Source organism: Sapajus apella, unplaced genomic scaffold (assembly GCF_009761245.1).
Source record: "Sapajus apella isolate SASKATOON/1434 unplaced genomic scaffold, GSC_monkey_1.0 scaffold101, whole genome shotgun sequence".
Classification (NCBI taxonomy): domain Eukaryota; kingdom Metazoa; phylum Chordata; class Mammalia; order Primates; family Cebidae; genus Sapajus; species Sapajus apella.
Window position 1 is genome coordinate 4,902,036 of NW_022437041.1, and position 18,922 is coordinate 4,920,957.

An 18,922-nucleotide genomic window follows, 5' to 3' on the forward strand; every position below is an offset into this window, starting at 1 on the left:
CTTTAGTATTTCTGTGTGACTTTCAATCAACAATTTAATGTTTCCAAGATCTGAGGCTGTACCTACCAAATGTAGACATTAATAGAGAATTCAGGAAGGATTGTTATGGAAATTATGTGAGTCCTTAACCACAGTGACTAGTTGGTTATAGACAGTCTATTTATAGTAGTCCTTTTTGTCCTGTGGAGCTAAATATGTATGTATCTGTATCCATCTGCATTTTCAATGTTTTTTTTTAAATGTGTGTTTAGAATGCATAAGCCTCATAGACAGTTTATAAACTTACCAAATCTATATAGTGGTCTTTGCACAACAATATTTCTGCTCACCTGTGAAGAAACTGTCTTGGTTTAAAAAGATTATCTTTCCATGCAGCTCCTAGACGCATTAAAATGATCAGTGTTGAAGATTGAGCTGGCTGGTAACTTGAGAGATATATGTGTAATGAAATGAATATGGGATTCTGGCATTTTGCAAACTACTTTGAAGACCAAGAAGTGGGGAAAAAAAATATTTCATTGATGTTCATCCATGTTAAATAAGAACATTTCATTAGGGAAGATCCACAGACATCAGCGCAATCATTTCCAAACATTCAATCAACAAAGATTTTTTCCTCTTTGTTGCTTCTGTCCTCCTTTATACTACATCCAAAACTTCATGCACTTAAAGATTAATAAACACAATTTATTAACAATCAATGTTTTTTATAAATTAAAAGCATGTAGCTGTCACTTAAAACTCTGGCCAACATATGAAAAATAATGCTAGCACACTGATTGATATAATTTGAGGAAAAAAACTAGCCAAAATAATCTTATCATGCAAAAACATTTTAAACAATGTTTTTATAATGATAAAAATACATCCCAAATCCCTATGACTACAGTTACAGAATCCTGGGGTTAGAAAACTTAGTGTAGGCTGGATTATTTTCCCCAAGTTTATAAACCTATGTCTTATCCTAACTGGGACTCCCTACGTTCTCTCACCATATTTTATTTAACCTAGAATTTGTGGGGGAAATCAGCTTTAGGAAAGGTCTTTCCACTCAAAATTTTAAAAGCTACCATAATAATTAATAGGTTTCAATCCTTAATATACTACCATTGTAATTAACTCCTTAGTAATGATTTCTTATACAGATATAAAGAGGAATCTAATTTCGGAAAGGACAGCTGTCTATTTCTTTAACAATTTTTCCTATAACTTTGAATAACATATTCATAGCAATTCTTTTTTCCTATGGGGCTTTCTCTTCACCCCAAGATATAGCATACCGATTAAGGGCACAGACTTTGAAGTCACCCAGATGTTGGCTAAAATCTTAGTTTTTTTTGTTTGTTTGTTTTTGCTTCTTGTTTTTGGACAAGGAGTTTAAACTCCCTAAGCCTCAGTCTCCTCATCTGTAAAGTTGGGATAATGACATGAATGCATAGTGCTTTGTACACAAAGTACTACGGGATCAATAAACATCCTTGGTACAATGACTAATGTACATGTAAAATAACTAAATTTTAGACAAGCCTGTTTTACTATTGATTGTTCATATATTTATTTTCATATTTTACATAAATTTGCTAAAAGTCTATGATTTTATCTATTTTTCTTTTACCTCTCATTACTTCAGAAAACGAAACAAAATGTATGTCCTTAAAACGGATATCTAGACATGAGTGATGACTGGATGACTATATGTGAGGCAAGAAAATAGGGTCTGGAGGCAGGGAACATGAGGCCGGTTCACACTTCAGCTATGGCAGGAAATATCCTCTCCATAGAGCATAGGCCAAGTCAATGACTTCGTAGCTTTACCTCGTTCTCCTCATTTACACAGGGTGTACTCCAAGTAACCAATGGAATCCTCTAAGGGGCATTTAAACTTCCAAAAATTTTGCAGTGGGGCCTTTGAGCCTCTATGCTGGGGACCGCTCCCACACTGCGGGGTGTACTTTCATTTTCAATAAATCCCTTCATTCCTTCCTTGCTTTGTTTGTGCATTTCATCCAATTCTTTGTTCAAGACACCCAGAACCTGGACACCTTTCTACCGTTAACATATATACTTAAAGAAACAAAAAAGTGTATGGCTTTTGTGCTTAGATAGAGATTGCATTGTGATTTCTAGCTAGTTGTGTAACACTAACAAGATATTTAACTTCTCTATGTCCCAGATTCCTCATGCACAAAACGGGATAATGTCACTGAGATCACAGGGTTATTTTAGGAACCAAATGCGCCATGCTTGATACTCCTACAACCTTCCTGCAAAAATTGTGTTTTCTATTACTACAAAAATCATGGTAAGCAAACTAGACCATGCAAACCAGACCAGTGTTTCAAAAATAGTAAAATAGGCCATATTTTAATGCTGCTCCTTTTAATGTATACCCTAATGTTCTGATACTGCTTTCAGAATAAATGCACAAGCAGTCTGTCATAGCAAACAGAAAAGCATTATTTTCCTATTTGTGAATGACATAACCATATTGTTATATATTAAGAGTTGTATCAGGGCTTAACTAGTACTACTAGGTAGTTATTGCTAAAGAAGTGACTTAACATAAATTATGCTCAACTGATTTTAGTATTTTACTATTTTACCCAGTGTTATATTTCATAGCATCAAGAAAATACCACTCTGATCATATATGGTTATCGCAATTTTTCATGAGGGAAAAAAATTGATGCTGATCATGCAAATCTTTGATTTACCCACATAATTTCCTAAAAGTCCCCATTTAGTACTTAAAAACATCAACCTTTAATCACAAACTATTCTCCAGGTCACACCATCACAATTATTAAAAACATAACAGTCATTCTAAATCCTTTTACTCTGAGACAGCAATTGTTTATTCACAAGGCTTAAACCAGCAAACACCTACAGTGACTCCTTAAAGATCTGTCGGCTGAAATATCTCCTAGTTTTTGAGTAATATGCAATCATTTCTGCTGTTTCCATTGACCTCTATTTTTCAGCAAGGAAGGAAAAAGTGTAGTTAAATGAGGTACATTGTAATAGGTACTTCAGCTTGAGGATAAAATGCTATATATAATGATAATAAGGCTTGACTGAGGTAACATAAGCTGAAATAATGAAGAAGCATCTAACATGGTGGGGAAAGAAGAGCAAGGAAGGCTATCTCCTTGAAGGTGTCAGCCTTCTTTTAGGCAATCTACATGGGATCTCCCATTCAATTCCCATGTCAACTCTATCCAACAGGTGTCACCAGAATCCCCACTGCACTGACAAGGTACGGAAGCTCTCAGAGGTGTAATAATTTGTCCAAAGCCATTGGGAACACAGCCAAGATTTAATCTTCACCTATCCAGGAATTTCTATATTATCAGGTGTCAGAATAGACTCTATTGTAAATAATAACCTGACACAGATCTCGTAAGCATTTCAGCTAGTCTTTATTTGCCCTGATAGCAACCATCTCTTACCTCACAGGTACAGATTAATAACATTTGAAAAAAATTCTGTATTCTCTTTAGAAGCAAGGTAGCACATAAATCCCAAAGGTCACTCTGCTAAACCCTTAAAGAGCAGTATAGCTTCATGACTACGGATAAACTACTCCTTTCTTATTTGAATTCTTATGAGCACTAAGTCCTCATTCTGAATTAAAAATAACATTTTAACTACAAAGCTTTACATTGGAGCACTGATCTCAGGAAGGCCTAAATTGTAGTACCAGGTGTTTTAGCTTATATTTGCCATTGGGTCAGATACTTAAAATATCAGTGCCTGTGTTTCCTCATCTGTCAAATGCAATGTCCTACCTAGTTTGTTTGTACAATGGGAGGAGAAAAAGAGTGAAGTATATGCAAAAGTGTTGGGAAATTAAACAAAGTACCAAATGTAAAGTGGCAGGAGAAGTATTGCTGCAAATAAAAGTATAGTAAATTGTGGAGTTACTTAAGATCTTCTATCTTCCAGTGTGGTTAACCGTGTTAAGGTAAAATGATTCAATTATTTTTTGTTTGTTTTTGAGACAGTCTGGGGTGCAGTGGTACAATCACAGTTCACTGCTGCCTCGACTTCCCTGGCTCAGGTGATTCTCCCACCTCAGCCTCCTGAGTAGCTGGGATCTCCCACCTCAGCCTCCTGAGTAGCTGGGACTACAGGCTAATTTTTTATGTTTCATGTAGAGACAGAGTTTAGCCACTTTGTCCAGACTGGTCTCGAACTCCTGGGCTCAAGCAATCCACTGGCTTTGGCCTCAAAAAGTGTGGGATTATAGGCATGAGCCAACATGTCTGGTCAAGGGATTTAATTCTTATATTATTTCGCTATAAGTTCTATGCTACTTCTTCTAACTGCTGAGTTTTGTCAGGGGAAGCAAAACTGTATTTGCTCAAACAAATGATTGGCCACATAAGTATTTAAGAGTGAACACATTATCTATGAAGAGTGTACTAATAATATACCATTCTTCAATTTAGAGTAATTAAAAGCCAATAGTAATCATTTCTATAAGAATAAAATTAAGACATTTGCCATTATACTGTTAAAAGCTGTTTGTTTCCTATGCACTTTTTAGGTACTTTGAGTACTTTAAAGTACTTTTTGAGTACTGTGTTTTCTTTTTGTGCATCTGGATTTATAGTACAATAGACGCTTAACTTTTAGCCTTTATTTTTATGCTAAGAACTTTAAGGACTTCTGACATTTTAAATCTCAACACTGATGATTAACATCATTGCTTCATGCTAGAAGCTAAAAACTGTTAGGCCCCTGCAGGTAGTGACACTTTTCAATGGTCACACACTTCAGCAGTTATTAATTTCCCAACCAGTACCTGAAGATGACATTTTGATAAATTAGCAAGGAACTTTCTGAACTACATATTAGTTCAATATATGAAAAAGTATACCGCCAGTAATAATGACATTTTGTTCCCAAAATAGCTGTATGCACTTTGTCCATTTTTTAATTTTTAAATAGAGCTACTTACAGAACTTCTGAAAAAAAAAAAAAACAAAAAAAAACCACCCATAACTCATAATTAGCAAATGGAACACTTCTATTTCTCACTCATCACACTCAAAAGCACGGCATTTTTAGTCTGAGTCCAAAAATGTTTTTCTGGAACAAAACCTGACATGATACTTCATAATCTTCCAATAAACAAATGAATGACACATCAATTTTTTTGTCCTTACTCTAAGTTAACATGTGACTAAGTGAGGTTAAAGTTAACTCTCTTAGCATCAAGCAGTGGGTCGATAGTTAAAATAAAAATGGAAAGAATGCAGTAACACAGCCCTATGCTCTGCCCTTTCTTCATGCCACATTTAAGATGTGATATTGGCGGGGTCGGGGGTCGGGGGAAAAAACAAGATGTGATATTAATAATCACATCAAGTTACCAGGCACCTATGTTCTCAGAATAATGATGACAATTTTTGAACTGCATGAAAATTAAGATCCAGAGTTCAAAGCTTTCACTTTATCTGCTTTCTCCTTATTTACAGGAAAAATCAGCTTTTGAAATCAAAATCAAAATCTTACCACCATAGTAAAACTAAAACCTTTTTAGTATATTAAATTTCAGACATGCATATTCCTTGGGTAGTTTTAATTATGGTATAAACAAGATTTTTGTGTTTTTCTTTTTTAAATCCTTATATCACATAATAGTTTTAAACTGCTTTCTCCAAGAATATATGCATAAGTAAACAGAAGTTCTATATACCATCCCACACTTGCCAGTATTTGAATGGTAAAGTTGGTTTTTGATTGGCACCAATGGTCAGTGGCAGCTAGTTCTATTAAAAAACTTGTATTATAACAAAAACGTAGTTTTAAATTTTCTTACCTGTACTTATTACCAGAGTGCTAGGAAGCACCCAGAAAAGCACCCAGAAGGGACCATCCAATACTGAAGTTAGAAAAAACAACATTATAGCTTAAATTGTGTCCCCATAAATTCACCTGTTGAATTCCTGATCCCCAGTAGCTCAGAATGCGAGCTTATCTGGAAATAAGGTTGTTGTGGAAATAATTAGTTAAATCAAGATGAAGACGTAGTGAAATAGGGTGGCCCCTAATTCATGGTGACTGATAGCCATATAAAAAGAAAGCCAAGTGAAGAGACAGTCATGCACACAGGAAGAGTGTTATGTGAGGGTTTGAGTTTCCGTGCCACAAACTAAGGATCTTCCAGAAGCTAGGGGAGAGCCTGGAACAGATCTTTTCCCAGTGCATTCACAGGGAGCAGGGCCCTGACGAACACCTTAACTTCAGACTTCTGACCTCTAGAACTGAGAGACAACATTTTCTATTGCTCTAAGCCATCCAGTCTGTGGTACTTTGTTACAATAGCTCTGAGAAACTAATACAAACAATATAAAACAAGATTGTATTACACTGCCCTCTACACACCCAATAAATGTAACACCTTCCTAACAAGTGTCACTGTCCCTTCAAGGCATTCTACCTATTGTCACCACGTTATTTTTTCTTAAAGTAAGAACATACTCATAGGCTTAAAGCCCTGCAATGATTTCCCAATGTCTACAGGGGAAAAAAAAAAAAAAAAAAAAAAAAAAAAAACACTGCATGCAAATATAACACTTATGTTATAGCTTTAACACTTATGATAATCCACAACGGCCCATGCATGGGGGTTTGCCATATCTATTATATCTTCACAGAATCCCCTTGAACTAAGTATTAGTATTCCCATATTAAAGATAAAGAAACTGGCCGGGTGTGGTGGCTCACGCCTGTAATATCAGCACTTTGAGAGGCCGAGGTCAGTGGGTTACTTTAGGTCAGGAGTTCAAGACCAGCCTGACCAACATGGTGAAACCCTGTCTCTACTAAAAATACAAAAATTAGCTGGGCATGGTGGCTTGCACCTTTAATACCAGCTATTTGGGAGGCTGAGGCAGGAGAATCGCTGGAACCCAAGAGGAAGGTGGTTGCAGTGAGCTGAGATCACACCACTGCACTCCAGCCTGGGCAACAGGACGAGACTCTGTCTCCAAAACAAAAACAAAAGAAACTAAGACTTAGTGAGGAAGTGAATTGTCTATGGCCACAACACTCAAGAATGGCCAAGTCTTTCACACAGGGTTGTCTTCCTTGAAGACATACACAATTAGCTATCACGAGAAAATGGCAATAATTTCAAGTTCTTCCCAGATATGGCTTCTACTTGTGATGTATTTCAGTATCATTGCTTCACATTGCACCAGCCATCCATCCACACCACTATATTACCCTAAAATGCATCCATTTTGGTTTGTGAGCCTTTTAGTTGAGGCTGCTATTTTTCTGCTCATTACTTCTCCTGGAAATATTTTTTTCTTTTGCCTTAAAAACCCAACTAAACTGATAACTACTTTGTCATATTTCAGACTTGGCAACTAGCTCTTCTTCTGTGATGTCTAGTTAGATTCTCCCTGAAGAAATTTTGATCATTGCCTATTTTCTGAACTCATAATAATCTGGAAAAATGCCAATTATAGTATTTAGACAATCATATTATTCACAGGTCTGTTTCCTCCTACTAGACTGTAAGCTTCTTAAGGAAAGCCCACTGTATCCCTTGTGCCTTCAACTAAAGACAAGTAAATGTTTGTGGATTGCAGGCATGAATAAATGAGACATAATACATTATTAAATTAAGACGTTATAAATGTTTCCAGGTTTTGCTATTATAAAAAAATGGGGCCACGCATGGTGTCTCACACTTGTAATCTCAACACTTTGGGAGGCCAAGGCTGGCAGATCACAAGGTCAGGAGTTTGAAACCAGCCTGTCCAATATGGTGAAACCCTGCCTCTACTTTAAAAAGACAAAAATTAGCTGGGCATGATGGCATACACCTGTAGTCCCAGGTACTCAGGAGGCTGAGGCAGGAGAATCACTTGAACCCAGGAGGTAGAGGTTGCAATTTGCTGAGATTGTGTCACTGCACTCCATCCTGGGTGACAGAGTGAGACTACGAATCACAAAAAAAAAGCAGTTTCAGAAAAAATAATAACCAAATGCAATGTGAAAACCTATGTAGAATCCTGGTACAGAAAAAGATATTACAGAAAAAAAATTGATGAAATTTAATTAAAGCCTGCAATTTAGATAATAATGTCATACCAATGTAATTATTTGGTTTAAATCATTATAACACAGTTAGGGAATCTGGGTGGTGAGTGTTGGGTAAATCTCTGTCTTATTTTTGCCATTTCTGCCATTTGCCAGTCCAAAATTAGTTTTAAAAAAATGTTTTAAAAAAGAAGTACATATATCTACTGATCCCACAATTTTATCTGTTAAAATATATCTTAAGGAAATAATCAGAAAAGCCAACAGAGCTGTATATGTATGTGTCTGTTTCATTACGGCAATAAATGCCTAGCAAATAAATTATGTTATATCACACAAAGCTATATTCAGTCACAAAAATTATTTTATTTCTTTAGATTTTTGGCATACATGGATGTTTATAATCTATTGTCATGTTTAAAAGCAGAATGAAAAATATGTAACGTATAAAGTGATTACGTTTATTCTTTTTTACTTTTTGTATTTTATGTCCAAAGAGTTCCTATGTCTGAATACGTGCAAAGAAACTAATCTTGAACAATATACAATAAAATGTTAACGTTTTCTTTTTATGTGGGTTAGGATAATGAGTGCTCTGTTTGTTAATCTGTATTTTCTACAATTCTAATAACACAATTAAAAACTATGTTGTTTTTAGAGTTTAAGATGTCTTGATGTTGGGTACCATTAAAAAACTATTATAAATAAAGCTTCTCATCTTTATTGTCATTTTAGTTAGTATTCATGTAAATGAGCTTTTAAAAAACTTTTCACTGGAGCCGAGTTTTCACCTTCAGGACAGCAATGAATGTACAACACATCCAAAATAACTGGGATCATCTTAAAAGAAAGAGCGTGTCATCAAGAGAGTCCCTGTTAGAGAATGATTGTTGCATTAATCATATCTCTGTAAGGACAGATCCTTAAACTCTGACATCCTCTGATTAAAACAGGACTGTATCATCCCTAACAACAGAATTTCCCTTCAAAAACAATAACTTGTTTTAACACCAATACATGAGGCATGTTTTCAACTCCCTTCATAGCTTAGCTTTTAGCGCTGACTGAATAAATTGCATATAAAATGACACACATTTTAGGGAAAATACATCTGAGCTTATGATTTGGTCCAGAATTACATCGATTGTATCCTATCAATAGGACACTTAATTTTCTAAAAGAGGATACTTAGGTTTGTATTTATCTACGTCAATGGTCAGAGGTGGGAAAAGCTGATAGTGTTGTAGTGACATTATCAGGTACTCAATATTATATACATATTTATCAGGAACACAAAGTCAATTGACATTTAAGAGAAGATGTAAGGCCAGAGCTTTCATTACAGACATGATGCTTTTTCCAAGTATATCATAATTTATATCCTCAATCACATACAACAGTATGGTAAAGTATGAATTTATCCACACGATGGCTGAAGGGACACAAGGATGAATAGCCATTTTCTGTCCTTGAGGTGTTGAGGAAAAGAGGCCAGGCATAAAAAGAAAATGCATTTGGAAGCACTAAGTTATAATGCCAATGGAAGGTTGAAACTAATACCAATTACAAATCCAAAAAACATGAATAATTATGACAAACTTTGTATTATGGAAACGATGTATGAAAAGAATTTGGTCACTACTATTTCGACAACAGTTTATTTTTCTCTCTGCACATTAAGAAATGCATAAAACCACATAGGTAAAACTTAAATGTTTCCCATTGATATACATATCTTTTCAACTTTTTTATGCTGTCCTAGGCAACTATTTCTGAATGCATACCAAATAGAATTTTTTTGGTAACATTATTTAAAATAGGCAGAAGATTAGCGTTGTTTACACATGTGAGATTCTTCAATGTCAATTATGTAAACCTTGTCATTTCAGCAGAAATATAATGATGAATTTATATAACATTTATCTTCAGAATGTCTAAATGGCTTCACATGTGTGCCATTCTGCCACTGTATTAGTCCATCCTCAAGCTGCTAATAAGGACATATCCAGGACCTGGGTAATTTATAAAGGAAAGAGGTTTAATTGACTCACAGTTCAGCATGGCTGTGGGGCCTCAGGAAACTTACAATCATGAAAGAAGGGAAAGCAAATATGTCCCTCTAGCGTTCATGGCAGCAGGAAGGAGAAGTGCAGAGCATAGGGGAGAAACGCCCTTTATACAAACCATCAGATCTCATGAGAACTCACTCACTATCATGAAAGCAACATGGGAAAACCACCTTCATGATCTAATCACCTCCCACGAGCCCCTCCCCCCTACCCCGCCAACACATGGGAATTATAATTCTGATTACAATTCAAGACAAGATTTTGGGTGGGGACACAAAGCCAGACCATATCAACCAACTTTTTTTGAAAAATGAAGCGAGGTGTATTTCTTGTATGTTTTCAATATTGGAATATATTTAACAAGGTACTTCTCCAAGTATAAGAACCAACTATATGCCAGTCACTAATATGGAATAAGTTATGAGATCAGAAACATTCAAATCATTAAAGACCTCACCTAGCAGTAGAAATTCAGAGCATTTGGGGGAATGTTTAGATAACAACACATATAGAATAATAAAAAATGCAAGCAGTGTGATTTAGAGAAAAGAGCACTGAAGTTGAGACTTTGACATCCGCATTCAAACTCAGAGCTTCTACTCACTAACTGAATGATCTTAACTTCTCTCCTACTCAGTAATCTCATCTGTGACATAATACATAATAACATATAATGCATAATACAGTTTCCATGCCTTGCACGTGGCCCTGAGAATTCCATGAGAACATGCATGAAAGCATCACAAGAGTACTTTACCCACAGAGGGTGTTCAATGAATAGAAACTTCCTTTCCCTTTGTATAGGGATCACAGCAGAAGAAATGGTTAATACTATCCAGTACTCATTTTTTAACACTTTTAATTGCTCCCTCACTCAAGCTACCCATTTCTTTATCATAAAAGGATAATATGGCCATATTTATTCCAGAAGCATCTTCATGCACCATAAAGTGATTCTGTATTTCTAAAATTTAGGTGTTCATTACCAAAAAGAAACATCTCAGTAAAAAGATGAGAGAATGTAGATACAATCTGTTCAAAATAAATGTTGCGGGCTTTCTGAGGACCATTGGAATTTTTTGAAAGTTCATTTTAAGTCCAATCGGGAGAATAGCCCTTAAAATGTACTGATAAAAATTTCGAGTATTTTGCTTTTGCAAAAGAGTATGATTTTTATTATTCAGAAAATACCGTTCTTTTAGCTAAGATATGTGCATAATTCAATAGGAATCCATTCCAATTGTTTCATATTTTGGAGAAGTACATTTTTAACAATTCATATTGTTTTGGCACAGAAATAAATTACAGTGCTGAAAGGCCCAGAATAAATATAACGACAGCATACCCCATGCTGAATACTCCTCCATCTTTCCAACAGTTTGCTAAAGGGGAAAAACACCTAAGAAGTACTTCTGTAGTTCTTTCAAACAATGTACTCCTACTCATCAGGCAGGATGGCTTTGGGAAAAAGACTGCTCATAATGAAAAAAAAAAAAAAAGTGGCAGTGATTCACAGATTTTAAACTGATAATCTTCAAGAGCTTGGCTTTCAGATATCTGTGAATCCTCTGTCTATACTTGATCATTTTCTAGAGTCATTGACCTTACTGGACATACTAGTGCGGAAAAGATGGAATGTTTAGAAACGAAGCATGTTGAAAGCTGTTCCCAGCTCAGCTCCCAATACATTTCCAGTCATCTCTCAACTGCAGCTTTTTTTCTGATTCGTTTGTGGGTGGCTTTAATATCTTTAGGAGCTTCTCTTGTTCGGCACAGTTCTTTACAATATCGTTCCAATGCTATTTATTATTTTGGCACTAGCTTCTATATACGCAAGTACTTTCATTTTTACAGCACAAAATTTGTTTTTCCATATATTTTTTAAATTAAAAAGTTTTTGAAAAGTTGTTTTTGTTCTATATTTTTTGAGTTTCAACAGAAGCATTGATCAGTATTCCTTTTCTGCTGTAAAACCGTAATAAGTTAAACAACTTTGTGCAAAGAAAATTTTGATTCATGGAATTTTTTTTTTTTTAGCAAATCAGCTATCATTGTCAACATAATCATTGTTACACGTCTGTCTTAAACAGCTTTTTCTGATAAGCACTTAATGTTCTACTTCAAGTCTTACAACAATGAAACGAAGATATAATTAAACACTCTTTCAGATGACAGCAATGAGACTCAAAAATGATAAATAAGTTGTCTGAAGTCATATAACTATTAAATGATAAAGTTGGGACAGGAACCCAAGTTCACCTACTCCAAAGTCCATGCATTCACCATCTATCCCACTGAATTTTGAAACTAAAAAAATTATTTACAGCTAAGTATCACCTGATGTTTTTCAAATGCATAATAAAGTGACTTATCTTCCCTGCAGTGTGCTTTATATTTGATATAAAAATAAGACTCCCAGGCTAGTTCCTCTCTACTTTAGTATATATAATTAGTTTAGCATTTCTCAATATATCTATGGAAAAGTATACTGTTGCTATTTTGGCCAAGAAAATTTAGTGTGGAGGTTATGGAGCTGCCTTGTGAATTGTGAGGTTTAAAACAGCAATCCTAGTCTCTACGTAATAGAGATACCATCTCCCAATTTGTGACGACCAAAAATATGTCCAGGCACTGGCAAATATCTTAAGTTGAGAACCACTGACTTGAGTTAAAGGAAATTGATGAAATCATATGCTAATGGCTAAGAAAGACTCCAATGAAAACATCTGGAATCCTTCCACAGGATCATAGAAAATCAAACATCTATTATTTCAAAAAAAGTAAGAACAGGAGACAATGTAGCCATCCTGATATAAATAGATACTTCAAATGGATAAATTCTGAATAAACTTAAGCTGCACAAATTATTCCAATAATTTTTAATATACTTTATACAATTAAATATAGACAAGCAGGTCTTGAGATTTCATGACTGATAGACACCTTAAATTGTACAACCTCCTCATTTCTTATGTGAGAAAACTAAGATAAAGTGACTTGATCAAGGTTGATATACTTTTTAAATGTAGCAGAACTATGTCTACAAGCAAATTATTTTAGTCTTAGTTCATTATTTCTTCCGTATGTATTAAGTTTAGGATTCCATAAAAGCTCTGTAAGGGCCTATTTGGTAATGGAATTGGACATTCATACTTTTCTTCTTAAGATAATGTTCTTTGTCATCAATGCCTGTGAGCTGAAAGATGTATTCAGAAACCATGAATAAAGGGAGAGATGGTTTGTTTATATTTCAGTGGAAAGGGAAGAGAATTATAAGCTATATACGAAGAGTCAAAGGACTAAAGAATTTACTATGTACAAACCGTTGCGTGAGTCTTGTCATCTGAGTTCTAACAGAAGAGACCAATGCCTTCAGCAATCAGCCTACAGCAATTTAATTAATAAAGACCTGCTGTGGTCTGATTCGCCAAGATTCCAAATGCTATTGCATACACCCTGCTTCCTGCTCTGATTTGCCTGTTACCATGCTCACAGTATAAACAGATGGCTATTTATATTAATGATATGGGTAAACTTCTAATCAATGAAACAGTATTCTAATGACCTTCGCTAAGTGGCCCGAAATGCCAGATTATGCTATATACTAATGATTCTATATTTTTTATAGTTATAAATTGTAATTTTATTAAGAGATAGCTTAAGATAAGGAATAGTATACATTTCTCTAAATACAACATAAACTTATGTCTGATGAAACAGCTTTAGCAAGACACAGGCCAAATATCTAACCAAAGAAGAAATTCTTTTTTCAAATGGTGGAAGGTAAACTCTGTATCCTAAGGGGAATTATTCCTGCGCTGTAATCTTGCTTACTGCTATGTGGTGTAATAATAACTAGGTAACTTTACCACAGTTTGGGAGGCTTCTTCACTCAATGCTGAGAACTTGGACTTTGATGTCAGATAGATACAGAGTCAAATCCAAATGCTCCAACCTATGAGTCATGGAATGTTAGGAAAGGTATTTATCTTCTTTGACTTCAACTTATCCATCTAAAAAATGTGGATAATATCAGTCACCTTTTATTGAGACGCATTGCAGTAAGCCATTAATAAACTTGAAGCATTATAATTATCAGTCATCAAATGAATTTATTTTCTTAGAATCCTAAAGAAACTATACAAAAACTTTCAGCTCACTCAGTACTCTACTTTGAATTCCTTTGATCCTATTGGCTACATATTTCTTTCATTAGTTCATTTCCCTCCATCTCTGCTGCTAACACACTGAATGAAAGGCATGAACATTCTTAAGCAGATTATTGGCACACACCCTTCACTGGACACTACTCATTCACGTTTGCTTTTCAATCTTTTCAAATAATATTTTATGAGTGTTCTCACACTCTCTTTGTTTATAGACGGGGAAACTCAGACCCAGGGAAGTTCATTAACTTGAGGCCACATGAAGAGTTAGTGTTTGAGCCTGAAATTGAGCCAAACTTCTTTCCAGCACACAATAGTGCATCCAAGTATAATGTGAAGAGGATGGGTGGGGAACACTTAGATAAAATACGGACCAGTGTTTTCTCACCAGTCAAAGGGACTTGACAGAGCAGAACGTGATATATTTTGGTGCTCATATTGTTCCTTTTATACTAGTAGTAGAATTTGAATATTTTAAGTGTTTAGACAAGAAGTAATACATTAAAGCAGTTTTTGTCCCTTGTAATTGTTTAGTTTTTACCTTCAGCTTGTAAAGCAGAATTCGTATTTAAAGTATTATATTCAAAAGATCACTTGGTATGGCATTCTCCTCTTAATTGACTAAATGCTTTTGATCTTCAGCCATCCAAGCAATTTAATAGTTTCAATAACTTTCTAGAGGTGAAAATAATGCATATACATTCAGGAACCTATACCATAGTATTTGAAGGTTGGGGAACCTGAATTTTGGTGCATGAACCCATAAAATGTAATGAACTGACTTCTGAGCATGTTTTTTATTTGGAAAAAAAATAAAGAGATGATTGGCCCGGTGTGATATTCTGTCTTTCTTTGATAACCACTTTCCCCCAACCAATAGCTGTGATAACTGAAACAAGTGTTCCTTGGATGTCAATTGACTTTAATGAGTGATTCATTGCACAATGGAAACTACTTTGCATTCCCTCTAGATGCTTTCACTGTGTGGAAAAGATAAAGCTCTATTTAGCTTGGGGCTGACATAGTGGAACATAATTCACCTGCCTCCGCTATCTCTACAGAATAGCAAGAATAACCACTCCTTTTACTAGAATATGTGCCACATTTTCTCTCACTATGTCCTCAGAACAGGAGACCTATACAAACCAACAAAATATAGAAGAAAGAAGCTTGCATATCTGCCAGTTAAGGACAAGTACTTACATTCAAAGCAAAATACCTATGACTTTCAGAAGCCACATTTAGCCTGCAAGATGGATATTAAAGTAGTGGACTATTGCGATAAGGAATTTTGACAAAACATAGAACCAAAAACATATACCTCCTAGCTAAAACCAAACACAAGCATGCAAATGACGAAAGTAGTGAAGAAACCGCCACCCCTTCCAAACACACATACACACACACAAGCACGCACGCGCACACACACACACACACCAAGAGAATCGTAAATAAGCAACCATAAGGTACACATCAAGATTTGAAGATGGCGGTGCTCTACATTTGTAAATAAGGGAACAAGGCATCACAAGGGCTTTTTTTACATACATATATATAATAAACCCAATATGTTAGCCGGCAAAGAAAACTCTGTGGCCCAAGGCTATTTTTTAAACTGCTGCTCTGGAAGTTTCTAAGCGCTAAATGATTCTGGTCGTACTTACTTGCCTCTTAAATGACTCCCACGTGGTTAATATTTCTGAAATATCCTTGTACACCCTAGGTAAATGGTTATGTCATGCAGCGATTGTCATTTCAGCTGTCACAAAGAGTTGGACACTTCAGTAAAAAGAGGAGACAGCAAATAAAAAGGTCTTAGGCATCACCACTTTGTTCATTTGAAAACATACAGAAGAAATGTACTTTCTTTCATATGATTTATTTTTAATAGCTTACATATCACTATTGAGTATAATATGAGAATGAGAATGCATACATCTAAATTTGACACCTTCCTAAACTCTAAAATTCTTCTACATTTAGGTTTTATTTTCACGGAATATTTTACTATTACTTGCACTGGTTATTGCTTTCAATAATGCTAATGGTAAGACAAGATTCTTTGGTAAAAAATGAGAAAGTAGTTGCAATATAAGTTAAGAGAATCATCTGCTTAATGAGATAATGCAAGGCTTCATGTTTATGGAGTTACACTTCTCTGTTGAAGAGAAGACCAAAATAATTTTGTGCTTATCTTTGCAGAAGCATCAAATAAGGTTAACTATACTCTTCAAATAATTTTCTTATTTTGTGGGATAGTTTTACAAACATTTTGAGGATGAACCTCCATTCCATGCATGTATATAAACCATACAAATGAAATGCTGTATGAATAGATTATAAATTACATTATAGAACATGCAAAGGTATTTAGGCCCAGTGGATCACTTGGGGATCATTTCTGAGAGCAGTGCTATAGCACTGGAATCAACACCATGCCTACATACCCTAGAAACAGGGCCCTGGGGAGAGACTAGCAAGGATAATACCAAGGAAGTCCTAGTTTATAGCACCATTAGCTTTGAATGAACCAAAGCAAAGTAGCAAGAAGGTTTTGATGCCTCATCTTCACACTGAAACATGTTTTCCAATCCTGTAAGACCCTGCGCAACTAAGAATGGACTCATCAGAAGTCATCTGAAGGAGCACGATAATTCTATGCTGTTTCCAAATTACAGGTAGAGTAGTCATAAAGCTTCAGTATAAAGATGATAAGTAGCACTACCTGAGAATGGAACAAATTCAGATTATTGCTGTTGTATGTCACAGCCTGGATTCCACTCTGAAGCACAATTGCTTTTCTTAATTCTCATCAAAACTCGTCTATCCCAAGCTATTTCTCTCTCCTGTAAAGCAAGTAATGGAATTACACCCAACAGAGAATCATCAAAGGAGTACTTTAGGTTATGACAGCTTCCTGATCACATACCTGGTAGCAACAGACCTATGGAAAATGAGAAGTAGTTAGGACATCTATCTGCAAAGGCCCAATATCTCTTTGATTGCTCATAGTTCTATTATGTGGTACCTTGGACTTAGAGTATAAATATGTATAGCCACAGCATCTACTATTAATGTAGATTGTCACCATGCCTGTTAAATTTCTCTAACTACCATATAAAAGTTACACCATTTTTAGTTATTTAATTACCAATGTTTTATTGATAGGGTTCCTAAAACCTATTTTTTCCCAAGTCCCTTTACTGGATACTGCTGAATGCCACCAGGCACTTACAAACTTAAGTTGATCACTGTCCCACTACAATCAGGCATAAACCTGTCACATTAATCAGATTTTATATGGAAAAAAGGGAAGTCATAAGAAAATTTGGGAAATATTAATACATTGTTGACAAGGATCATCACCAATGCTTTTCAAAATTAATATCCAGTATTCAGGGCTCACTCAGCAAGCCTTGGTGTTTGGCTTCCTTCCTTCCTACCTTCCTTCCCTTCTTTCTTTCTTTCATTCTGCTACTGAGAATAAAGTAACTGGATCTGGGGCTTTGGAGTGAGTGGGATGATTCTTATTTTTTATAGCTGAAGACAAAATATATGCACCATATTTTAAAATATCCTAAAACAAGAATGTGAATCAAATTTCCAGCTAATGATTTTAAGGAGAAAGCATTTCCACTTTAAAAGAATAACTTCAAAGCAAAAACCTTGGGTTAGCTTTTCCCCCACTGCCCATTACCCCTTAAAATGACTGCAAAGGACTTTTGAAATAGGAAAAATATCTCACAATAACAAAAGAAGGGGGGCAAACAAAATAACACTATTTTAGAAGCTAGGCTGCAGAAAGACAAGAAGCAAATCCTTAGCTAAGAAAGTTGATTCCTAGGTTAGCAGTAAAGAAGGTCAAAAACCAATTCAGTTTGCACTATAGAACTCCAAATGCCCCAGGAATTGGCAGCACATGTAGTTGGAAAGATGGGGAAGGCAAATCTAAAGATAGAAGGTTTGAAATTCTATTTAAGAAACAGAAGATCTCTAGATTCTCTCAGTCTCAGAATTTAAGGCTTTTATTTTAGATACCACAGTGTGTGAAATTCAGGAGTCAAACACACCACGAGACGCCAAAGCTCTATGCCTAACAACACTCTTACTAGAGTTACATTAAAAACCTATATGTTTTTCTTGATAATAACGAAAGCTGTGTCTTCTTTTTTATTTCATGGTTTTCAAAGCATTTTTACATTCATTGTCTAATGTAATCGTCACAACAATTCTTTCTGGTAGGTAAGACGAAATGATTTCCACCTCTTTTACATGAGGAAGAAGCTGAGGTAAAATGACCAACTTGTCAGTTGTAAAACCCTGCAGAGTAGTATGCAAAGTCATCAAACCTCCACTTTCTTGCAGCTTAGATTGATTGCCTTTTGATTCGCTTCCCACAGGTCTACTTTTCTAAGAAGCGATTTACCCTCTTTTGTGTTTATAACAATCCTTTGAGAAGCTTTTAAAAAACCCAGTCCCCAAAATTCTGATTAAGACTGAACTGAGGACCTGGAATGTACATTTTAACAAATTATTCTGGTGTTTTTAATTCAAGTAGTGGTGGAGGTCATCTTCTGAAAACTACTTCATTAAGAATTCTAATTGTCACCAGAGAAGGTAACACAT

At 35.3% G+C, this 18,922-nt stretch overlaps 1 protein-coding gene and 1 long non-coding RNA gene across 9 annotated transcripts in view; both read right to left on the reverse strand.

Annotated features, from left to right (window-relative positions):
• NLGN1 (neuroligin 1) overlaps positions 1-18,922 on the reverse strand; it is an 873,763-nt gene that overhangs the window by 605,835 nt on the left and 249,006 nt on the right. The gene's annotated exons all lie outside the window — the stretch shown is intronic.
• On the reverse strand, positions 1,964-17,235 carry LOC116536480. Its single transcript, XR_004262662.1, has 3 exons — positions 17,226-17,235; positions 14,838-14,843; positions 1,964-2,042 (listed from the first exon to the last, which is right to left on the reverse strand). It is a non-coding gene; the product is annotated as an uncharacterized LOC116536480 (long non-coding RNA).